Source organism: Harpia harpyja, chromosome 13, assembly GCF_026419915.1.
Source record: "Harpia harpyja isolate bHarHar1 chromosome 13, bHarHar1 primary haplotype, whole genome shotgun sequence".
Taxonomy (NCBI): Eukaryota; Metazoa; Chordata; class Aves; order Accipitriformes; family Accipitridae; genus Harpia; species Harpia harpyja.
Genome location: NC_068952.1, coordinates 13,141,659 through 13,166,857, shown reverse-complemented (window position 1 = coordinate 13,166,857; position 25,199 = coordinate 13,141,659). Strand labels below are relative to the sequence as shown.

The 25,199-nt window shown below is 41.5% G+C and overlaps 1 protein-coding gene across 6 annotated transcripts in view; it reads left to right on the top strand.

The window, feature by feature from the left end:
• TRERF1 (transcriptional regulating factor 1) overlaps positions 1 to 25,199 on the top strand; it is a 104,844-nt gene that overhangs the window by 26,467 nt on the left and 53,178 nt on the right. For all 6 annotated transcript variants that reach the window (XM_052806549.1, XM_052806550.1, XM_052806553.1 and 3 more), the window contains one exon: positions 3,447 to 3,502. The gene's annotated coding sequence lies outside the window, so the exon portion shown is untranslated. The remainder of the gene's footprint in view (positions 1 to 3,446; positions 3,503 to 25,199) is intronic.

The following is a 25,199-nucleotide window of genomic DNA, read 5'->3' as shown; positions in this document are numbered from 1 at the left end:
TGTCATCTTCTGCTGCTACCAAATTAGAGGATCTCTTGCAATTACCAGCTAGGTGTTCTTTCTCCTCACTACCCCCCATCCTAATAGGGAGTGGTTGATAGTTAGCCTTTACTAATTTAGGACTGTGGGAGGTTTGTTATCAATGAACTGCAATCAGAAAGTATCGCTCTTCCTTCAGTTAGTAGCCCCTGCAGGAATGAGGGCAGTGGGCCTCTTCCAATCCTTTCCAGCGCTAGCCACTGCCCAGTGGGATGTGATGGGCCAAGTGCCACACCATGGTGGCCTGGAGTTGATGGAGCTGCTGGTGTGGATGGTGGTTGTGAGAATCACAGAATCTGGGAAGTCTTATGAGCACGCAAACAACATCTTGCATGAGGTGGTGGACGACTACAAATGCAGTATTTTTTGAAAGATATGGTGAGGATTTCACCCAGGGTAGCGTGCGTATTGCTGACGGCGGCAGGCAGTTTCTGTGGAGCTGCTTGTTGAACTTCTGGAAAGGTGTTGGTAACGGGCATCAAGTGTGGTGAGGTTGGTACAAGAGGAACAAAACCTCCCATTCAGATAAAAGCAGGGAAAGGGAAACACTGCCACGTGTGGGACTGGTTCAGGCTAAACTGGTCTGTGCAGTAGTTTCTGCAGCTCTTCAGAAACATACTACGGGGTTGAGCTTCCCAGTTCGAACAGGTCTGTGTTCACATTTCAGTCAGGCTTTGGGAAAGCAGGAACAGCACCATTTGTGTCCCACTTCATTTGAAAAAGAAAATTAAAAAAAAATCTTGAATGCCAGCCATCTGCTGATATTGCATCCAAACTCTATCCCTGTATCTGGATGCAGAGGAGAGAGATGGTTTCTGCGGGGAGATGTGCTGTTCAGAGTGGAAGCACTGCCTGCACCTGGGGGTGCTGCTGCTGGATCCAGAAACCACCAGAGGAGCATGTGCAGGATGGCTTGGCATCTCTGTCCAGCCACCTTCTGTAGTACCAAAACAGTCCTGCACAGAGAGAGTGAATCTGAGTCCCATGCTGCTGACACAGACCAGAACACTTGGTTTATGGATCACTGAGAGGAGGTTTGAGCATTTCTGTGAAGTGGATGTGGAGTGATGGGGTGGTTAGGAGCCACTGTATTGATGGCTGAGGCAAAAAGATAGTAATCTCTTTCTCCTTGTAGCCTGGTCGTTGTTTTGGTAATGTTGTTTTGGAAACAGATTAGGTTGTGGTTTTCTACAAGTTGGCTATTAAAATAGGCCCACTATCTTGATGGAAACTAACACAAGTCCTCAGCCGGACGCAGGAAATGAGCAGGCTCATTTTTCTTTAATTCTTTTCATCCCAGATCTCCCCCAGCAAATGCCCAGTGAATTTTGATTTGTTTATGATGGTGCTTTTTCTGAAGTCAGCGTGTCATTTTTCTATGTTGTATTTCTCTCTTCCTCTCTATTATAGAAGTTGAGTACTGCTTCTGTCCTGATAGCATTGTGTGAATGTGAACACAAGTAAGGCAGCAGAGAGTTAAAAAAAAAAACCAAAACCCAAAACCCCATTAATTAAAATATTTACATTGGAAGCTGCAAAACATTTACTCTGAGTAAAACAAACTTCCCCATTGTTCTTGTATGATTGCTGCAGTTTCTGTGAAAATAGCCAGGAAGAGGTTGTGCTCTGAGGAATTTTACTCGGTTGGCAGGGGAATAGTAGGGTAGGGATACTCAGGTGGGCTGTTGGTCAGTGGCTCTCTCTTGTTCAAATATTTGTCACATGGATAAAAGATCTCTTCTTCATAGAAAAAACCAAAAAGAATCCAAAAAGCCTCCATAGTGGTGGAAGTATGTTGTCATATTATTCTGGTAATGCCAAAAAATAAATGATCATCAGTAGAAGATAAGAAAATGGTATTCACTGGATGAAAGGTTTATTTTTAGCACTTAAAGTCTACACTAATGTACACTTAAAGAAAGCAGAGAAAGAGAAGCATCTCAGAGCAGGCAGTTTGGACCCTGGCTCCCAGGCAGCCCTCCTGGCTGGGGGACATGTGTGCTGCCGTCCCTATTCTGCTGGCAGGGAAATGGCAGTGCAGTGCAGTGCAGTGAAGGATGTCATCCTTCCGTGGTGCTGAGCACCTGTCGTTCCCACTGGGGTCTGTTGGCATCGCAGCTGCCCGGTGTCCAAGGAAAATGAAGTGAGGGTGCAAATCAGGGATGTCAGACCACTAAAACACAATGTTGTCTTTGCATCTAGTTTTGTACTTTAGGCACAGGGATACTCTTAGTAGCATCACTACAGGAAGAGTAAGCAAACACGAAAACTCTTTCCTTCAAATACTTCTATTCCTGCCACATCTTCCCCTGGATAACTGGATTGAAAAATTAAGGATTGTTTGGTGTTTTTTTAAAAATAGTATTCTCTCATACAGTGTGCCGTTTCACTCTTACACTTTTCTGGCCTTTTCCAGCCTGGCACTGGACTAACAGGCTTCTAGGGCTTGTGGGCAGGACGCTGAAAAGTCTAAAAGGGTGTGTGGAGGGGTTGGTTTGTTTGGTTTTTTAGATCCTTGATCCACATTTCTCATTCTAGGCAGGCTGTTAAGCCTTTCAAAGTTGCCAGATGGGAGGTCTCTCTTCTGCCTAGTGACTTACAGACTGGCTGGATTGCAGGTCATGTATCCTTTTCTTAATCGTGCCACGGAAAAGTGTTTGTTCAAGCCTGAGTCTATCGTGACTGTAAATTTTATTGACAATTCCAAGGTTGCAGTTTTGCTGTTTAGGCACGTGGTACTCTTTCCTCTGATCTAAGGTATGCCAGACTGCGTCATGTTTACCTATATTATAAAAACATCTTTTTTGCAATGAAAGATTGGTTTGTAAAGGTGTTAGGAAATTAAACGTACTTCTACAGGGTAGGCATCATTTAAACTCGTGCATGAGAGCTTTGTTCCATCCGTTTCTTGCATGCTTTACTGTATTTAAGAAAGTCTGCATGCTGACAGTTTCTTGGCCTGGAGATAAAAGGTACTGCATACCCAGGTTTGATACATTGATGGAAAATTGTCTCCATGATGTATAACACCGCTGTGATTATTCCTAGCCATTACCACTGGTCTCATTTTACAACCATTCACATTATGTAAATTGATGCTCATGTAATTTAACGAGAGGATGCTGCAGACTTATTTATGACTCGGCAGGGCAACCTGTATGCTTTGGCCACCTCTGTTATCCTTGCTGAAGGAGGAAGAGCATGTTTCTTACCAAACATGTTACAACATCTTTAATACCTTTGTATTCAGGTTTCCCAGATTGCCACAGATGGGAGGGCAACTTGCCTGGGGTATAGATTATACTGGAATGGCAGCAGAAGTTTAACTTTTTTTTTGTTGAACTGCTTATTAGCCTTTTGTTGTGAGATTATCAGGAGGTATTAATGGACTTTTCCTTTTGTTACAGATGGAATTTTATGACTTGCTGGATTCTGAATAGGACGAGGAGATGTGTCTGATAAGGTAAGAGAGAGGGTAAGATAAACATGTTCCTACACAAAACAGTCTCACCAGTTTGTTGTTTGGGTTGAAGACAACTGTTTCTTTCCCCAACAGAACCCTGAAAATAATTGAGATACTTATTTTTAAGTTACATCTGCCTCTGACCATCTCTGTTCTGTACAGCTTCTGTCCCAGTCCTTTCTCCTGTTGAACTGATGTACAAAGTCCAGAAGACAAAAATGTATGCCTTTCCAGGCTTGGGGGTTAGCAAGATAGGTCATGCTTATCCTACTAATTTAGAGCTTCTTATAAAGTAGCAGATGAGCTAGAGTTTTTGGTCAGTTTTGAGATATTGTGCCCCCCCCCCCCCCCCCCCCCCGGCCTTTGAAAGGTAAAAAGATCTCTGAGCTGTTTTAACTTCTACGCTTTAAAACTTGTTTTTCCTGTTGCAGTATTTTTGAATTCGGACTATTTTTATTAGGACAGAGTGTATATGAATAGAAAACCTCTAGTTTTGAGTTTGAAATGAGTATTTGCTGTCACTAATGTGCTGAAGGAAGCTGTAGGTTTGCTGATTTTTTAAATTTTTTTTTAAATAGTGTTCTTAAAAGTCGGTGTTTAGATACTTTTTTCTTTTTTCTTTTGGTTTCTGGTTCAGAGGCTTCCACTGGCAGAGAGGAGTAGATGTCTTTAAAACTCTTAGGTGTTAGAATAACCATATTCAAATAACAAACAGCCAAACACCATAGTAGTATTACATGGGGATTGTTGCTGTCTTTCAACCTACAATCTACCCTGTGACTATCCAGCTCTATCACTTACGTGTTTCATTTTGTATCCTCTGTCTTCCTGAGCTCTGTGCCATTTACAGGCCTCAAAAATCCCTGTTGTTCTTTTTGGATGTTGGTTGGAAAGTGCAGTGGAAACAGCTAGATGCATGATGTCATTGTGTGAGGACCAGGACTAAATTACTTCTTCCTTGGATTCAGAGATTTAGCCCTTGTAGACACTCTTGAGGGTTTCGTGGTGGTTTTTTTTGTTTTGTTTTTGGTTTTTTTCCCCATTTAAGTTTTGTTTGCCAAGTAGAGTTAACCTTTGGAGGATGGCTGCCCAAGCAAGAACTGAAAACTTTGAATGGCTCTTGGCACTGTGTGGAGTATGCAAGAATCAGACTTGCTTGCTGCTTAGGTTTTTTTGCAAGTGTTAGGCACTTTGTCCATTCAGACTACCCTCTTTCATGACACTGTTGAATTGTGTTATGAATATTTTATTTAATGGCTTACTCTCTACCTGAAGGTGGTCTTGTATGTGTACAGTTCGTAAAATACAGCTCTTCAGGTAAGAGGTCTTGCAGTCTGCAGTGCTATTACACAAAGCACCTTGCATGCATGCCTTGTTTGTTATGTAAACGAGCTTCTTCACTTGCACGTGTTTGAACTGGTCTACCTATGCTCCAAGAATGGGCAATTAAAATTGCTTTCAGGACTTCTTAGAGCATGTTCAGTCAGACCTGTGCCAGCACCCCTCTGCACGCAGGCGGTTCAGCTGCCATCGCACGCCTGACACTGGCATTGCTGCGGCTGGAGGCTGTGCGGTGCCCACTATGGCATCACCAACGGTATGTGTACTCTCCCGTCAAAGAGCACCATGGCCAGGATGGGTTAGGTAGAAATGCTTGTGTTCAGGCTGGTTTGTTCTAGCAGATTCAGTTGATGAAGTGTATTTGTCCAGTGTCAGTGCAATGCTGGGGACTTGTTTGGCATGCACATGGGACAGCACTTTAGTCATACTCACTCAGCTGCTAGTGTTTTCCTAAGATGTTACTCCTCATGCATTATACATATATAGTATCCATATATTTTCTAATTTTAAGTACTGTTCTGCAAAGTGGATATTGCTAAATCCGTGTGCTATAACATGGGCAGCTCTTGTGGCACAGCAGCTGGCTGCTGTTGTACCGTCTCTTCCAGGGCAAGCTCGTTCTCCCCTTTCCTCATAAAACAACCGCCAGGGAGGCTCTGGTTCTAGCAAGCTCTGCAGCTTGAGGCCATGACACCTTCTCTCACCACAGCTTTATTACCAGCCCCCAGCATGTACAAATTGTGAGCCAGATCCCTAGCAATCGCAGGACTGGCTTTAAAATGAGATTCTGGGAGGAAGAAGTAGCACTTTCCACTGGCTCTTGTCTTTTTGCCTCTAGAAGAAAATATTCTGGCCTCATTTTGTGTGATACTTTCTCAGGTTTGAAATTAATCCTGAGCTATGAATGTGTGTATCTCGTTCCCCTTTCTCTGAGAGGGCTTCGTTTATCCCTTCCCCAGCAGCCTGAGCTGGAGAAATGCCACTGTCCCACTCCAGGTCCTCCTGTATTGCAAGAAGCGGCTGTCCTGGTCATGTTCCTTCTCAAGGCCACAGTTGTCAGGTGACTCTCATTCTTCCAACTATCCTTTACTACTGTGGCATCAGTGTTATTTTATTTATTTTATTTTTTTAACCTTCTGTTCTGTTTCTGCATTCCCTCTCCCCATTTACATTTGGGTTTCCCTCCTTCCAGACAGGCATCTGGATCCTGCCCCAAACATGCCCCCTGGTCCTGTCTGTGCCTCCTGTCCTTGTTTTCCCTTGGTTGCTTACAGTTTTCATGGATATTTCCTGACCCCGTTCATTCCCTGCTGTTTTCTTCTTCTGGGGGAGTACTTCTGAAGCACTCACATGTTTCTTGCTGCCATTGCAATTAAAGAGGTTGCTATCTTTTAGTCCCATTTAAACCAATGAGAGATGGTCCAGTCTGTGCAGGGAGTAATCTTGTCTTAATCCTAGCCATGGTGACTTCCTTGTAATGGCTGGCTTTTGGCATCCATCCTATTGATTATGTGATGGGGTCAAAAAAAATTAATAGCAGCTTTTTTAATATGCCTGAAGCCTAATGATGAAATTATAAGACTTCAAGCTTGCAGTGATGTTGCCAGACCTCTCCCCCAATATTTTCTTTTTCTTTCCCCATATTTCCCTGTGCCTTTATCTTACTTCCTTCCAAGGAACCTGGGGCCCTTGTGAACTCCAAGTCAGGTTTCACATGATGTCTGCCCGATAGCTCAATCATAAATATAAAATTGTTCTATAAGGCCTAATCTATTTTCAGAGGTATGTTTATGAGATAAAAATTACTTCGATTGCGCGAAATGGCATTGTGTCATTTTTGGAAGGAAATGACAAGGAAGTAACTGTTATCAGGCCTATTTTCACCCACTGTTAGCTTAGAGCTGACGAATTACAGCTCCAAGGTCGCTTGCCTTAACAGTTGCAAGTTAGGTTGCTAATTAGTATTGATTAACTGAAAAGGAGTAGGTTGATGTATATTCTATTATTAATAGCTGTTAACGCACTTTATAAGAGCAATCTGTTTTGCAAACGTTTTCTGGTTGTTCTTTTTTAATGAGTCTTGGCAATGAAAACCCTGGTTTAACACATGCAGAACTACAGCAGCTCATTGAAGTATTTGTGGGTTTTTGCATTTTCGGTGTGGTTTTGTTGTTATTTTTTACAAGGAGTAACGCTTGATTTGGATGAGATCAAATAGAGGCAAAGTCCAGGGATGATTTCTGTCTAAACTGGTACCTTGTGGTTTCTTCCTGTGTTAGTGCACATCAGTGCAAAACTCTTGCATCACTGCTAGTTTTAATAACTTCCTTTGACATTGCCTATGAATATTTTTGTCTCCACAGAAGCCATCTTAGGCAAACTTTCGAAATAAGAAAGCTAATTTCAATTAAACAGTATCAGGTAATTTGAGTTCCTTTTCTTATGTTATTTAGCTGGTTTGTCACAATATGTGGAAAGTACCTGGAAAGCACAGGGAGAAAAATGGGAAATATCTCATGCATAAGGAAAAGCCTCTAGATAACGAAGTTGGGGGTGGGTGGGTGGAGAAAATATCTACGTAAATGTAGACATCAAGGTAAATGGTTTTTCCTTTTCTTTTTCTTCCAGAAAATTTGAATATTTGCACGATCTGATGTTGCAAGTTGTAAATGCTTAACACTTCTAAAAGAATAAATTACTTCAGTGCCTGAATGTGTAGATAACTGTCAGCTTCAAAGGATCAAGTGAGTTGGAAGGAATGTCTGGAGAACTTGGTATAGGCAGGTACCAGGCAGACTATAGAAAGGAGGGGAATACATTCAGCTATATAACAGAGGCCTAGATGTAAGTTTATATATAAATTAAGACTAATCATGTTACGAAAAGCAAATTTCTGTGGTTCTGCTTTTAATGTAAAAGTGGCAACACACTTCCCCCTCTCCATCTCTGTCACACTGGGTTTCCCAAGCTGCTTGTTATAAGAATTGTGCTGCTTCTATAAAAATTGAGATGGAAAATTAACCTATTTAATACTTTCAAACTACACTTACAAAAAAGGCCACCTTTCACTGTAAAATATCCTCGTTGTGAGCTGGCTGGTTCTGTAAGAAGTAAGTAATTTTTGAGAGAAACTGAAATCAGTACTGTAAAATGCACATTAAAGCTATAGGGCTAAGATGGAAAGAGCCATTTCAGCTTTTGCTTGAGAGTCGAACTGATCTGAAGTTCCCCTTGGAGTACATAAAGCGCAAACAAGGTTGGGTGTAGTTTAGTGTTGCAGTCTCTGGGATGCATGTTGCCTGTCTTTCACCCCACCCCACTCAGTGAGCCAATGCAAGGTCCTAAACCTGGTGAAACTACTAGCTCTGACTTCTCCTTAGGGTTATTCTTCTGACTCAAGTTCCCTGGGCTCCAATGGGCACGCAGGCACAGAGGGAGCCTTTAGGGCAGACCCTGGGGGTTGCAGCTGGCCCTTTGGGGTAGGCACCTGCCAGAGCAGGTCTGCAGGGTGACATGGGCATCACTGCTGCTGCTCATCACTGAGCCCACCACCCTGGCTGGACGCACCCTTCTTTCTTTCTTCCTTCTCTGATGTTGGTGGCGTGACTGGAGCTTGGAGGCATCATGTGGGGAGCAGGTGACCCTCTACATGGCGAGTGCGCAGGGTACCAGTTCTGTGGCTGCAGGGTGGCTGCCAATTTCAGTGCTTGAAAATATCGCTGGCAGTCAGGAACTTCTGACTGCAGCTCTGCTAATGACTGGTGTTGTGGTTTTGGGCAACTCCCTTGGTTGTCTTTGAGTCAGCTCCCTTGTCAGTAAAAAGGGGATGATACTCCTTTGTAACTTACTGTTGAAATGATTAATTATTGTGCTTCAGATGTCAAGGTCCTGCCATGTATTGTTACCATTGGTATGGAGAGGCCTCTTGGCTTTTGTTAAGAAGCCCTGGCTCCAAGAACACAACAGGTTCTGGGGACTGTTTGGGGTTTTTTTCCTGTTAACTTATGAAACAGATCAGATTGACTCTTGGTACCAAAGTGCTAACCACCACTACCGACCATTTGAATCTTGCCCCCCCCTCCCCTTTTCCTTCCTCTCCACAACTGCCTTCTTGACTGTCCACTCTTCATATCAAGCCTTTCCTAAATGAATTAAAGGCAGGGTACCAAATAGAGTTAAAAGGGAAATTTTAGTTGAGGCTGTAGGTGAAATCCTAGCAGTGAGGCTAAAGGTTTGCTGCTGGTGCAACGAGATAGAGAAATGTCCTGCTTTTTTCTCTGAAACCCATTCTGCATGGAGGCTGTGTAGTTTCCAGGCTCTGGCTTGGTTGCCAACCTAAAACATGCCACTAACATGCTGGGGTTTTTTTGTTTGTTTTTTTTTTAAAACCTAAAAATAATGTTGGGCGGAGCCCAGTGAGTGAAAAGTTGCAGAATTAACATATGAGATTAAACTTAAAAGCCCCTAGATGTTAAATTAAAGGAAAATATTAGTTAAGGTACCCAGACAGAGCTCTGAGAACAGCAGAAGCTTGTTTGCTGTTAATCTCCCACAAAAACTGTGCTGTCTTGGTTCATGATTGACACCCCAGCTGCAGGTGGTAACTTCCTGCTCCTGTTGAAAGAGCTGATGTGTTAAGAAGCTGAGGGCTTTCCCTAGTCCACCCACTTGGGTGGTGGGGTTGTATGGGGCAGGCAGCCATCGGTGTTCTTGCTGGGTGGGTGCCAGTCTGCAGCCGAAGAAGCAAAGCTAACTGCGACTCTTGTCTACTCTCTGGTTGCCCTCTTGATGCTCAGCCAGTGTGCCTTGAAATTACAGGGGCTACTCACGACTTGTGGACTTCATAAACTCTGAGGAATGGGCTTTAGTTTTAGAAAACATATTCTGTGAAATACATTCATAGACTTCTGTCCCCACAATGAGCTTCTGGTATCTGTTCTTCCTGTCTTACTAGTGCAGATCATGAACTCTCAGTCATTTCTACAGTGAGTCCATAACTTCTGTTGTTACTCTACAGAGATACCCACTCCTGACTATAAATGACAGAAGGAGACGTCCCAGTTGTAAATTACAATAATTTGCCTCTGGAAGAATTTTAGGCAATTCTATTTTGTGCTATAGAGATTCTTAGGTGTTTTGTTCATGATTGTAGTAGTAGTAGTATGGCAAACTTTTCTGGTTTTTCTTTATCCATGGAGGGATGTAATATGCATTGTCCAGGTATGTTTGTTTAATACAAGTTGCTATGAGTTAAAAAGTGTTGAGAGGAAGATCTGGGTATCATAAGCTTTGGTGCTCAGATCTGCCATGAGTGATTCTACTTGGAAATCTCTTCATGTTCCTCATTTAGACACACACAAATTTGAGTCTCCAGTACCAATTAACAATAGCTAAGCAGCAGAACGGTGGATCACAGTCTGTCCTGGAGCTCTGGGAAAAGCCTTGAATACCCTGAACTAAGGCTGTGGAGCACTTTGAAGACAAATGAACTTTGATTTTAATATTCAGGGAGCAGCTGGTGCTTCTGAAGAGATATGCTCCAAGAGCCATACCGGTTGGAGTTACCTAAATGCAGAGGTCTGTATTTCTGAACGGATAGCATTGCTGCAAAATGGAGATGTACAAGCCAGAGAAATTGTACAGGGTTTTAGTCAGCTGGATAAGATAGAAAGTGGTTTTTCTGGATACTGCATTTTGAAAGCTTGCTGTTGATGAGCTTCTGAGCATACTACATGTCATCAGTCAACTGTAATTATGTACAGTCAGGCAGAGGAGATTAATTCTGAACTCTTCAAACCTTTTTCCTCTGCCCAGCAGCATCTTTTTGGGGCCTAGTTTTGGCTAATGTATTGTTAACTTCTGACTAAATTTTGGTAGAGACATTTAGCCATTTTGTAAGTCACTGATAACCATTATCCTCTTTGATAAGCCAAATATGCAGACTTTTTAAACTCTCGATATAAGATGTATTTTCTGAATCTTTAGCTGTTCTTGTGGTATTTTCTTTTCTGAAGTGAATAGACCAGAAATGCATGTTGCCCTTGCTGTTATTGTTCTTTAGATAATACTCTCCCTCCCTGCCTTGCCTGATTCAAAATAATGTTCTTATCCATCCAGAGGCTATGTTTCCTTGCTTAGTTGCAGATTTGTGCAGGAAGTTTAGCATCTAGATTGTGTCTGCAGTGACCCCCAGTCTTTTTTACAGGATTGTTGCCTTTGCAATGCAATTCCCCAAGGGTAACTGTTGTGGTTCTTTTTTTAGTCCTAGGAGGCTGTAACTTTTGTGTTATTGCTCTGTTAAAACCAGCTGTCGTTCAGATAAACTATACGTAGCAAAAAATACACTTTACCAGAAAGTAACCTGATTTGAGTTTCGATTACTGTTGCTCCAGGTTTCATGTTCTGTGCAGATGACAAGAAGTGATTTCATATTTTCTTTCAGATCCCTGGTAATGGCAATGGACAGCATCTCATCAGGCCCCCAAAATACCAAAGAAAAAATATGAGAGGAAGTCGGGTACATGGTGTCATTAGAGATGACACTTAAAGGATTTTGAATCCCTGAATTGAACTTCTTGTACTTTGCAGTTTGGGTTTGTGTGAACATAATTACAGCTTTGAATTCTTTCTTTTAAATATTGCATGTATGTGGGGGAGTAGTTGTTTTGGTTTTGCTAACTAGCATTTTTCTAGAGAATTGTACTCATACCACTTGTGTTCTTTTTTGAAGGTAAAATTTAATGTTGATACTTTTTTTGGTCTAGTTCTTATATGAGATTAAGTACCAGACAGTTGCACATTTACCATCAACTAATAGTCAAAAGGTACAGTCTTGCAAAGACTTGGCTAAAACTAAATGAATAGCTCTCAATTTCCTGTGGGTGGTTTTTTTGTGTGTGCACTGCTTACCAATAAGGAATAGAGCAACTTACCTGTTCTGAGATAGCTATGTTGTTAACTTTTATACTGTTGAAGTAATTTTGTTAAACAGGAGGAACAAAAAAGTTCATAAACTGTCAAAAGGAATTTATCTACAAAGTGTGCCAACAGGGTTGGGTCTGTTTTTCCTCCTCCATTTTATCAGGAGGAAAAAAAGCTTGTTGCTTTAGTACTTCATTAGCCTTTCGCTTTCAGATGCTGAGCCTTAACAGTATATTGCTTTCATGATTTATTCTAACAGTTGCCTGTGAGTATAGTATTTGAACACACCTGGAGATTAAAAAGGTCAAGACCTTTACTTCTGTAGGGATGTTGTACACAGCCTCATTTTATGCATCTCACTCTGCCCATTTCTGAAGTGACTCGAGTAATTTGCTTAGCGTAGGAAGCCTGGGGGGACTGGAGTAGTGGTACCCTCCCACAAAGCCATCTTCTGATGGTCAGGGAATACTCTACATTTGGTCTGTCTGTCATAGGTTCAGATGAATTTTACCTCTAATAAATACTAGTGGTGTCGCTTTGATTCTGTGCATTGTTGGTTTGAAAACTTGAATGTTATACTAATGATTGCATGCTTTTTCTTATGCAAAGGAAAAGTGTACACTCTGGCCCTTATCCTATTCTGTGCTATTAAAAACAGACAGGCAAATGAGTAGACTTGACTATGTCCCACTTAAACTTCCGCTGGATTTCTTGAATAGACAACTTGGAAGAACAAATTCTCCTGTCCTTTTCCTCTCTGCTTTCTTCTGTTGGCTTGCAGCTTAAAATACTATGCCCTTTTGTAGCCTTAAGAGGGGGTGATGATGAAGTCTTCACTAGAAGTGTTCTCTGAAGTTGAACTAGTTACACCATCAATCCCACTAACAAAACTCAGTTGAACTATTTGACACAATGCTAGAAGGATATCCAACAAGCTTTTACTGATTGAAAAACATGAAAAATGTGCTTGGGATGTACCTGTGCAGCTTGCTGTGTAACTTTTTCCTTTGATGATATTCTAGATGGACCATGCTGTCTAGAAAGCTTCCCATTTCTACCAAGAGAGGTTGTTGGAGAGCCATCGAGTAGTGTCTGCATTATCTCTCCAGCAATTGATAAATGCGTGCTCCATGTGTCACTTACTCAGAGAGACCAGCTGTTGTTCCTCAGTTCTGGTTTGAGGGTTGGAGCCAGATGAGAGCGTGTTCTTGTTTCTCCAGTTTTCAGACATGGTGCGCAGGGATGAAAGGGATGAGATGGCATGCTCTGAATACCCTTGTGAAGAGTGGAGTCTTGAGATGCTTTGTGGCTCTGACTACTTGAGACACAAAAGGAGGTGAAAACTATTGTTTAATTTAGATTTCAGCAGGTGCTTAAGGGTCATCTGTAGGATAACCTGAAGTTCTGTCATTGGTTTCTGGCAAGACCTGTTGTTGCATGAGGTTTGAGTAAAAGTAGCAATGGCCACTGTTAACCAGAACTGTAGCTGACAGTGGTTAATGACAAGGTGTTCTCTCACATTATTAAAGTACTTTTATTAAAACAAGAAAGAGGGCTGTGTGTGCAGATGTCATGTTGGTGGATCCTGGTGCAAGAATCAAAACAAGTAATGCTGTTTAAGCACTAGTGAGTCACATACAGTTAGGAGCTCCTGTGCTGTCTGTCATGCAAGACAAGTTCACATTTGCTTAGCCTGCCGCCTTTTCATACATGATTTTAGTTTTCACTACTGATTAAATTTGAAATTATTTCCTTATGTTTTCAGATGTTGCCGTAATATTGAAGTGTTAATCCTCTTCTGGTTGCTTGTCCCCTTTTGTATATGTTTATATTTACTTCTTATCAAAGAAATACTATTATACAATTACATAAAAGTACATCTGAAGAATAGTTGAAGGAGATAGAGAGACTGACCTTCTATGTTCTTTTTCTCCCATTTAAAACAAATTGAGACTTACGTGATATTTTACTAGCAGTCTCTCGCTTATCCGGGGAAATTATTTTTAAAGACCAGACCCTCAGAGTATTCTTTTCATTTGGAAGGGGTTAACGTCAGCTTTCCATGTTCAGCCAGTGTGACTGGTATCTGGGATGTAGAAACACAGCCATACAGGTTGCTGTTGGTGAGCATGTTGTTTGTATAAGTAGTTTCCTTAGCAGGTGATGAACTTCTTCCTTAATGATTTAATTACTTAATCTCAGGAAATCCTTGGGGAAAAAAAGATGTCTGAGAAGTTCTGTCAGAGACTTACATAGGTGTGGTAATAGAGGAGGGAAGGGACAACTTCTTCTGAAGTTAGGTGTGGGGCAGGAAGCGCTGGAGCAAGCATTGGCCAGAAATGCTGAAGTACAGAATTAATTTGGGGAGGTGGGAAACGAGTTATTCTGGTGGTTAGCCCAACAGCAAATCACTTCAGACTGAGTGTGCCTCTGAGTTTCCACCTGCGTGAGATGAATTATAATATGTGCCTCAGAAGTACTGTGAAGGTGCCAAATTAATGCTTTCAGTGGAAGATCACAGGATGCTTTGAATAAAGCTTTACAAAGTGCACAGTGTTCTTACTATTAATACCAAATAGTTTGTGTGTATCTCTTAAATGACAAGGAAAATGAAGTGTGCCAGATTTGTGAAGCTGGAGAAACGTTTGCTCGTTATTTTGAAAGAGCTGGATAGTGCAGATGGAGAAGGGAGGATTGAAATCTAGGTACGGAGGAAAAAATACCATGGACTGTCATCATGGGTGTGGTTTTGAAATCCTTCGTCTTGTTGCCTTGTGTCTGTAAATTTGTAGGTAGGTGAGCATTTCTGAGCAGGGTGAGAGGGAACAGAGTGTTCACCAATGCAGAGTAATGCACGGCAGAGGAAGCTGCTGCTCAAATGCTTTATTTGAAGAAAATGTGACAAACCAGGAACTGCTATAGTCCTTTTCTTAAATAGGAAATACATGCAACCACAAAAGACAAGCGCAGAGCTAAGTGACTGGCTGGAACCTATATTAGAAATCTGAAGTTACAAGAAATGGTCTCTCAGCCTACTTTGCCGTTTGGATCATACTTCAAAAGCTGAAAAAAAGGCCAATATGCAACCCAGAAGCAGAATAACAATTAGTGGCACTTCAAGATGCGTGTCCACAGAAGGGTTGTCCTTTCAAGTGATGCCTTTATCTGCTCCGCTCAGTGTCACTGAGATGCAGGCCCTCTTCATGGGGGGGGGGGGGGGGGGATATCTTTGCTGTCCTGTCTGAGCTGTCCCCAGCTTTGGAGTGTCTCTGTCTGCCTTGCCCAGGCTCTGTTTCTCCTCTGGCAGATGCTTGATATGGGCTTACAAAAATCTCTTGGTTCACTTGAAGCCAGCTGACAGAGAATGGGAAAGATTCATGCCATCTTGGATGGCTGGAGCTTCTTGCTTTATTTCAGTTATTTCACTTGGTAACAGTGTGAGGTGTAAACTTCCTGTGAGCAGGTGAGAAGTGAAAGGCCTGCTTCTCCCTTGCTTGGGATACCAGCATGCTTAGAAATGAGGAAACTGCTATTCTAACTTTGTGATGGAGGTCAAAACACACAAAAAACCCCCAAACCCTCTTATTCAGAGAAGCGAGTCCTCAACTTAGCTATTTAGGAGCAACTGTGTAATGATCAGGGTGTTCTGATGGCAAGTTGGCTGTCCTTTGTTAGTTCTGACCAATGAAACGTTTTATTTTTAAATAAGCTCTGGTACATATGTTCTTAGCTAATCAGTTGAATATCCTATGGAAGGCTTTGTGGCTAGTAATTAATTCTGGTAATTAATTCTACTGTTGAACTAGGGTTCAACAAATGGCTGCACTGGTTTTACTTAAGCAATGCTAACTTGAGATGTGTTGAAGCCTCTTTGACCTTTGTTAAAAAGTTAAAGTTCTATTAAACTTTAGCCTAGGAAAAGAACACTTTTAGGTCTACATTATGGTGTTTCTGTCCCCTAAATAAATCCATGTGGGCAAAACAGCATTTGGTACATGGGTCTGGTGTCTAGACCCCTGCTTTTCGAGGTGTCTCATACAGACTGTAACCAACTGACATCCAGCTCCATTGTGACAATCGGTTCGGATTCTTCTGGCCCTGCTCCTCTTTATGCATGCTACTTTTCCAGTACACCATTGAAACGCCAGTGCCATTTGTCTAAAAGATAAAGTTCTCTTACTCTAGAAAAGCAGAAGTAGTACAACTAAATTGGTACTTTTGTCTATAAATATTACTGCTATTTAATGATACGAATTCTCCTTTTTGAGCTGAAAGCACAAGAAGCACTGTGTTCTGACAAGTTGTTCTGACTCAACTTCAACCATAGTTTTTTTTTAATAATCACTAAATGTTTTATTGTATATAAAAAACAAAACAAAAAGACTTTTGTATTGGAAGAATGAGTATCTGATATGACAGCATAGACCAAAAGTTTATTATGTATATACAGTTGAAATAAGTTAACTTGTTTAAACTGTATTGTAAATACAGTGCTCCTGCATTTGTAAAAGTTTCATGACTCCATATAACCATATCAACATGTTTCCATAGTTAATTTCCAGCCTGCAATTGTATTATCTTTTTGTCTAATGGAACATCATCATATTAAGTAAACTAATAACCATAATGTTAATGTTGCTGATGCTTTATTAGATACTACGTTAAAAAAAAAACCCCAAAACAAAATAACAAACCGCAATCCTGCATTCACTTAACCAGGATATGTTTTAACTCATGAAGCTTTTCTGTGAGGGGAAAGTGACGGTTATGTTTAAAAATACTGTATTCAGTGCTCAAAATGGACCAATGCCATACTGTTGCTTGTGAGGACATCAAATATACACGCAGTTCTCTCCAGCATTTTTCTGCAAAGAGGAGCACATTTTATACTGGGACTTCTGTCACATTTATGTATGTCTATATGTATGAAGCAATAGAGAAATAATGGCAGTGAGTATAAATGGGTGATGAGGCAATGGGATTATGTGGAAAGGGAAGGGAGAAGTAAATACAAGCCTTTAGTTGGTAGAAATGAGATAATTTTATTTCAAGATCACTGATAATTATTCTGAACAAAGTTATTTTTTCTTAAATTTGAAAATGCCACCAAAAAATCAGGGGTATGACAAATAATGACATGTCCTTTGTCACATGAGATTAATTTCCTTTTGGTATGGATTTTTCTGAGTAGTATGAGTTTTAGCACAGACTAGTCCATCTCTGTACATTATGCAGAGGGAAGGGCTTGCTACATTCTGGAGAGCAGTTTACATTGGAAGGGAGGTGGGGTGATGGCAAAAAGCTAACAAAATACAGAATCCTTGCAGCGCTACTAAAAGAATGGATACGGTCTTTGGATGCAAAAGTCAAACATGTCCTGTAGGAGTTTATAGTATTTTACCAGTGTATGATGGCACAGGATCATTACTGGAATATGGAGTCCAGTTCTTGCGTGCCTGCTTTAGAAAAAAATGCTTTAAAAGGAAAAAAAAAAGGCTTTAGGGAGCTGAGAGATCAATTACAGTTGGAAAATCTGGTTTACTGTTAGGCTTATTTTTTTAAATAAAAAGCCTAGCATGCTTACTTTAAGTGAAGTGGCTGAGCTGTATTTTGCAAATATCTATTGAGGAAAGAGAGTACAAAGCTTTTCAGTTTAGTAGGAGGAGGTGTAATGAGATCGAATAGCTGAAAGTTAAAACCGGATGAATCTGGGCTAGTTGTAACACACAAATTATTAAATAGGATAAATTACTCACTGAAACAACTCCCTTTGGATGTGATGGATTCTTGATCACTTGCTTGTGAGTTAGAACTCCCTTTTTAGCAAGGGAGATTATTGGTAATGTGTATATGTTCTGCACTTTTAACAAGTAATATATCTGCATATAGGTCTGTGGCACACCTTGGGTGGAAGGTCAGACAGGTGATCGCAATGGTCTGTTCTGCTTTCCAGGTCTGTGGGAGGTGGTTAGAGACCACCTGATGCTGTGCAATGATGCACCAGGCAAGTCTGGTGTTTGTGCTCATATTTATTCCCAGTACCATCTCTAGTAGGCTGGTGAGGTTTTCTGTTTTGTTGTTGCTTTTCTCTCTTTGGCAAATCTGCTGGGTTTTGATTCATGACTCAAAAGGGAGAAAACAGAATTTAAGTCCTTCGTACCCATCCATGTGGAGAGGGCATCTGTAGTTAGAGCAGGGAGAGTTCTGAGGGACTTCTGTTTGGCTTTTTTTTCAGTATTGGGGAGTTGGGGTTTTCTGTTTGGTTTTTTTTTAGGAAGATTAAAGGAGTCAGACGAACGAAGTTTTACATCCATGCAGGTATCCTGCTGGAGTAAAGAACGGTACAAGTAGAATAGAGAGGAAAGTGAACTTATGATCAAGGGGTTTATGCAATTTGTGCTTGATCTTTTGGGAAATAGGTGAATTTGCGCAGGTCATGGAAAATTAAAAGCTCGTGCACTAGGGACCCTCTGCTGTTAGGTAGGTTCTCCAGAGTCATTCCATATCAGTAGCAACTGGACTTTTTTTTCTGGTGACTGTTTACCCATATAAAATAAAGTTTGTCTTAATCTAATTTCAAATAAAGGCATGTTTCCATCACTGTGTCAAACTTCTGGCACACTTTTTGCAATAAGCGTTGCCCAATGTCTCCACAGAGAGATGGAGATCACACTAGTTGAGTTTCTTGCCTGCCTCTGGATTTGCTTCTTTGGGTTGGAGCAGAGGACACAAGGTAGAGCTGTGCAACACTGCTGCACCTGGGCAGTGGACCTAAGTTGGCAATTCGATACTATTTACAGGGGGGGAAATAAAATTCATATGTGCAATTTAATGTCTTAAAAACAAATGAATTGCATTTCTTGTCCCCACAGTGGCAATGCTTGTGTAGAAGTCTCTATCTAAATTGTGTTGTTGGGGAGACTTTTTGTGGAGAATGAAGTGTTGTGTTTTAATGAAAATTCAGTGTACTTGTTGCGTTTACGATGTTATGGCAGAGCTCTGTTTCACTGAGTATGGGGGACTTCGTGAGGATGGCAGAGAAAATGCCACTGCCTTCACTTCTGACATGTATTGAGTGTGAATTATTTATGGTACTTTATTGCAAATGGAGTGTTCTGTAATATATTTGTAAATAATGAATTCTTTGACAGGACATCTGCATCTGTGGATCCTGTGTCACAGAACTAGTTTACTAAATACACTCTAAGATATCTATCCCTTTTCCCAGGCTGCCCTGTAATAAAGTACTTTTGTATTCCTGCTATATCTGTTATCCATTTTGACTGACTCGTTAATGATACATAGATACATATGTAAAAGTTTTTGCTGTTTATTGTGAGATGATACCGTGTTAAGTTCATTTTATAGTAAGTAGGTATCTTTAAGCATTCTGATATTTGTGCTGTGTAAAATCGGGTTAGTGGAAGACTTATGTGCCATATAAGTTAAGTTTGCTTCTTCTATCTTTCCTGAAGAGTCCATATTTTTTTAAGAGAGTACTTTTTTTTTTTTTTTAAATAAGAACTAGTTCCTGATTATGTCACTGGTTTGTGGAGGTAATGAAAATGCTAAGTGCAGTGTGCAATTCACAATGGTCATACAAGAAATGGGGGATGATTGCGTGTTTGGCCCAGTACGTGACTTTGGGGCTAACCTCTTCCCTTGCTTGTCTGCGCAGTCTGAGTAGGACTCACTTGAAGGCTTGTTTTTGTGTAGGACGCTCCTTTAGTGTGTTCCGTAACAGGACACTAGGGAAACTTCTCCAGCTCTTTAGGATAGTCAGTGGCAACACTGAGTGTAAACTGTGTACCCTCTGCAAAATGTTAATACCACCCTTGAAGCATCCCACCTAGTTACTTCTTGCCACATGCCTGTGATCTCCTGTGTGAGCATGCGGAGCGTTTTGGTGGCACAGGAGAAGCTGCCACCTTGGGGGACTGCAGATTCATGGCCCACCAGGGGGTGGCTGAAGGGGTCGACCTTGCTTGTGCTGACTGACCCACTTGCGCAGCTGTCCGGTGAACCAAGCCACTGAAAAGATCCAAGTTGGAAAAATAATTTTCCATGAGGAAAAGGCTAGTTTGTCACCCAGCCCGTTTCAGTAACCTGTTTTTCTGCATGGTCCATGGCTGGATACTGCTAGCTCCGTGAGGGGGGCAGCTGGCCGGGGTCAAGGCTGGGAGCTCTGCAGGGCAAATTGGCAGTGGAGCCCTGGGCAAGGTGGGAGGCTGGCTGACCCGGTTGCTGGGCAGCATGGTCCGGAGGCATGTTTGGAGCGACTGCGGAGGGAGCAGCACCGTTACCGTCTTAGCCACATTTGCTGAGTCGATGTGATACGTTGGTTACAGTGCCACATGGGTGAGCACTGTGCCAAGAGGGAAAAATGCTTTAGTTTTGGTATGTTAAAAAAACCAAAGAAATGCTGTATTTTCCCTTTGCAAAGAGGATGGGGAGTCTTCCATTAAATTACCTTCTGCATACCCTCCCTCATTGGTCCATGGTGCCCAGGCAGCAGTGCACCAGCCTGGTCCCCTGCTGTCTTCCCCTCTCCCCCCCCATATCTTCTCTTCCCCTTTTTTCTCCCTGTAATTATTCTTGGGAACTTAGTACCAGTTACCAGTTTTGCAGCTAATGTACTAGTAAGCCTTTTTAATTCCCTCAAAAAGAGAAAGAAGTTAATGCTGGATGCCCTCCTGCCCCTGTGCAGCTGCTGCAGTTGCCTAGCAGCCGGCGGGAGGCACCAGGAGGAGCGGCTCACCCCTCATTGAATCATCTGCCGAGAGAAATGAGAAGACAGTTATTACTGGTTAGGTTCGTTAACAGCTTTTTCTCTGTCTCTCCCGCACGCACATAAACACACGCACACTTTCCTGCCTCTGCTCAGCAGTTTCTCACGAGCTGTGAAATGGAGTCTCCTGCACTCAAGCAACCTTTGCTGCTCACAGGCTCATGTGAAATAACGCAGTAACCGTCGCCGGCGACTGTGAGGTCTTAGTCTGCAGTGTCGCAAGTGTACTGCATAGATGTTTTACTGTCTCTTGAAAGAGTGGAGTTGATGCTTCAGCTGACGAGGTCATGGTTTTGCACACCGGCCTCTTACTAAGTTTTCTGTTTTTAGGTGCAGTGTGCTCAGCGCTTCTCACTGCTTTTCCTTAGAGGCTCTGACAGAGTAGCTCTGCTCAATGTACCTGTAGTAGCTGGAGATGTCTCTAGCTTTCAGCCGAAAGTTGTGGCATCTTCTGTTACCAGGACTGGTAGAAAAGGATGCCTACGCCTGCCTTGGCCACGCTGGTACAGGGTGGTTGGGAACTTGGAGGGAGGGTGAGCTGTGACCAGGGAGGCTGAGGTATGTTGGGTTACTCTGAGGCTGCCCCAGGGAACAAAAACACCCTGAAAACACAGTGGGTGGACAAGGATGATGGTGTCTGTTAAACCGCCACAGTGGCTTTGGTGCACATGAGTGATGGAGGTGCAGGTCTCTGATAGGATGGCTACCAGGATGTCATTTGTAGAACCAGCTTTGTTCCAGAGGGATTTCTGTAAACTTGAGCTGGACAAGAAAGCATTAAGAATGTCTCTAACACATGGTATATCCAATTAACTAGCTTACTGCTTATCTTGCTGTGGTTGTAAGTGCCAGTGTAATGTACTGTTTTGGAGCAGGGACTGTCCTCAAAGTGATACAGCTGTCAAGTGTCCAGTGCAGTGGGATCCTTCCTTGCTTCTTTCTCCTCTAAGGACGTTTCTTTCTGACGGGCACCTCTGATTTCAGTGGAAGTGAATGATGCAAACAGAGAAGCTGCTGTCTGCAACAGTCACACATCAGCCAGTTTCATGTGTCATTATACTTTTCATTTTAATGCAGATTCCTAGATAGCCATGAACCTAGAGTTGGAGGAACAAGCACATGATTTATGTGAAGAAATATAGTGGCTAGTGCTTGGATTTCCTTTTTAAAAGGCTAATTGTGTTAATTTGCTTGAGACACAATTATCTCAATGGGATTGATTTGTTTAATTAACTCGGGATGCCTGCAGGTTAAATAGTAAGTATAAATAGAAGGACAGTGGGGAATGCATCATTAATGTTTGTATTGCAGAAGGATTGACTCATATGTAAATGAAGTGCTGCAAGCCTGCCGGGCTAACCTAGTTCTGGGGTGGTTTCTAGATACAAAAAATCTCTCATGCTGTCATGCATAACACAGGGTTCATACACTAAGGAATAAGTTGGTGAAGAGTGTACACTGTAGTACTAATGGCAAAAATACCTTGCTCCTGTTGTAAATACCTTGTGTATGAGTACTTCTGTGAACACTGCAAAGGTATGGTGTCTGAAGGATGTGGTTTGTGCCGGACCACTGCAATGGCACTGCCCTGATGCAACCAAGCAGCTTCTTCAGTGTCAGCCCTCTCATGAGAAATCAATGCAGTTTCTTGTCCCAAACATTGCAAAGACCACTTCTGAACAGAGAGCACAACTGCCTTATATCTAGCATCCTTAGGCTGAAGCCTCGTAATAAAGCTGTATGTGTTTCCTTGTTCCTGGCTTCTTCTGCTTTACTGTTTGGACATACAACTCCACACTTCTGCAGAGGGTTAGGTATCTTAATGGACCAGTTCTGCAACCTGTGTGTGTGTCCTTTGCCTACTGTTTGCAAGGGCCATACCTGATACTTTAACATGTCCTTTGTCCTAAGATAGACAGTTATGTTCAAGTCCCAAAGGGGAAATTCTGAGCCTTTTCTGTTAGTTTGGTCCTGTACCATGAAAATCTTACATTTTGCAAATACAGGGTGGAAAGGTGGGCGTTTCTGATCTTTCCCCTACATAAAGTAAATTACTTGTTGTCATGAGCTATATAAAACTGTCTTCTGACTCTTTCAGAGGTCTTCGTCATAGCTTGTGGCAAAATATTGTGCAAACGGAGCACTGAATAAAAATAAAATAAAAAGAGAACAACAGAGCACTGCCACAGAACCAAACCAACTAAGCAAACACACATTTCCTTTTAGCAGCTTTAAGGGTATTGCTGTTTCAAAGACGCCCTTGCTTCTGCATGAGGAGAATGTATAGAAGCACTCTAGTCTTTTTTCCACATCTCTTTTTTTTAATTTTTTTATTTTTTTTTTTAATATCCTTGGTAATTTATCCATTTCCTGTTAGTGTGGTTGCTTCAAACTTCTCTGTCTCTTTCTGTACAGAAATATGTCTTTGTCTGGAATTATTCTTGTCCCCATTTTCTGAACCTTTTACTACATCTGCTATCTCAAGAAAAGATCAGATGATAAGAGCTGAACACAAGCACTCCGATGGAGAACACGTTTCTGATTTATACTGTGGCACAACAGTGTTGTAGGTCTTATCCTTTAGGTAATCATGTGAATGTTTCTGTCTTAAAAATATTCTTTTTTTTTTTTTCTCCATTTTAAAGTTGTATCTGCATATCTAGCAGTGTTTTTCATTTATTTGCTGAAGACTTGATTCAAATATTGAGTTACTCCAGAACTGTTAAACCCAACAATCAGTTTTGAGTGCTTCACATTTTTCATTTAAATGCACTTTGCTTTTTATTGAACTGCAGAGGATTTAATTTGCCCCTTGGCCTGGGCTTGCATGGTTCATCAGGAATTCTTTCCAGTCTTCTCTGGTTTTGACCAACTGTAAATAATTTTGTCATCTGTGGATTTTAGCTATTCAGGTTTTTGGGGGGGGAGGGGAGAGGAGGTGGTGCCTTCATGTCTTGCCAGTTCATTCAAGAGTATATGAATCATTGCTATCCTGGTATAGAGCTGAGGACATCCCTCCCTTGATCTTTTTTTTTTTTTTTTTTTTTTTTTTCCCTTATTGAAAGCTGTTTCTTTTGTTCTCATGTATTTTCTGTCTCTCTCTGCTGCTTTCTAATCTGCATAGATGTTCTCCTAATAAACCTCAATTTTCTTAGTAGCGTAAAAGGATTTTGTCAAATATTGTTTGCAAGTCCAATTCCCAGCCTTTTAAAATCCATACTTATGTTGACAAGCAAAAAATACTCATGAACAGCAGAGAAGAGTATGGAAGTGTGTATCTGTTGGAGGAACTAGGCTTGGAAAATTGTATCCTGAAATACTGGAAATATTTGAGTTGTGTGCACCAAGTCAATAGCTCTTCCACCGTCAGGACACTGTTGCTTCAGCCTTTGTTTGCATTGCTGATTGTTATATCCTAATCCTTCATTTAGGATCAGTCTGTTTTGAATGCAGAGCACTGTTTTTCTGACTTTCAAACTATTTCTAGTGACAGTAATTGTCCTGCCTTACTATTTGTCTACCTGAAGGACAGTTGTGGTTTGAGTTTATTGAAGGGATTTTGGTTCTCGTAGCAGGTCCCTCAGCTTTTCCACCCCTGCTTTCTGCTGAAAAGATTCCCTTTCCGTACATGTCAGTTGAAGCCAGGACATCTATATATGTTTTAGACTGCTTATGAAAGTATTGGAGCCCTAGAAGAAATGTCATACTTCTTCCATCTTGCCATAAGCCCGCTGAGTGCTGTTACTCTGTTGTCAAGATAGACTTCAACCCTTCTGGTGTTTAACATAGATGCTGTTTTGCCCTAGCTTGTAAATGTATGTTTCTCCCCTGCCTGTAAAGTGGGGTTTACCAGGCCTTTCACTGGAACTAAATTTACCAAGTAATGCCACTTCATCTTTTTCAAGTAAATACTACTAAGGCAAGTGGTAGGGAGCCTCTGTAACTCACATCAGTGATCTCCCAGCATCTGTGGTTGTTAGGAGGGGTTTGATTCCCTTTAGCCTGTTCTGTTTGGGTTAGTGTAAGATGGCAATATTTGAGGATGATTTGAGGTCTGTTGAAGGAAACATTAAAGTTTCTTTGAAGTTCAGGAGTTAAGGAATACCCACTCTTCTTCCCAAGACACAATTTCTGACCCAGTTATAGATTTCACTTGGAGGGCTTCACTGATGTAAACCAATTTTGGTTCTGCCTTAAAACCACTGTGGGAAAAGGTCTTTGTACAAGGTTTGGTTTTGTTTGGTTTTTGTTTTTTTTTTAATCTGTTACAGTATCGTAGTATTAAATAAGTTAATACTGCAAGAGCTTATTCTTTCCAGTCCATGGCTTTCCTGGAGAAAAAGTGAATACGCCTCCTCAGAGGCACTTTGAAAATGATGTTACACAGATGTGCAGGGATGCACACACACATGTGCACACACCCAAACAGCACTGTGAGTTCAACTTTGAAAGCCTGGGTTGATGAGGGGGTAAGATTGTGGAGGGGACACGCTAAGCTGGTCTGGCTAGAGACTCTCTAACACTGTGTATTTAACTTCAGAAATCATGAAGTACCATCTTTTGTAATGTGCTTCATATGTTCAAAAGCGTACTCGGACATATTCAAAATATATTTTTCCAGTAAATGTTATTTCTAAATTTCAAATC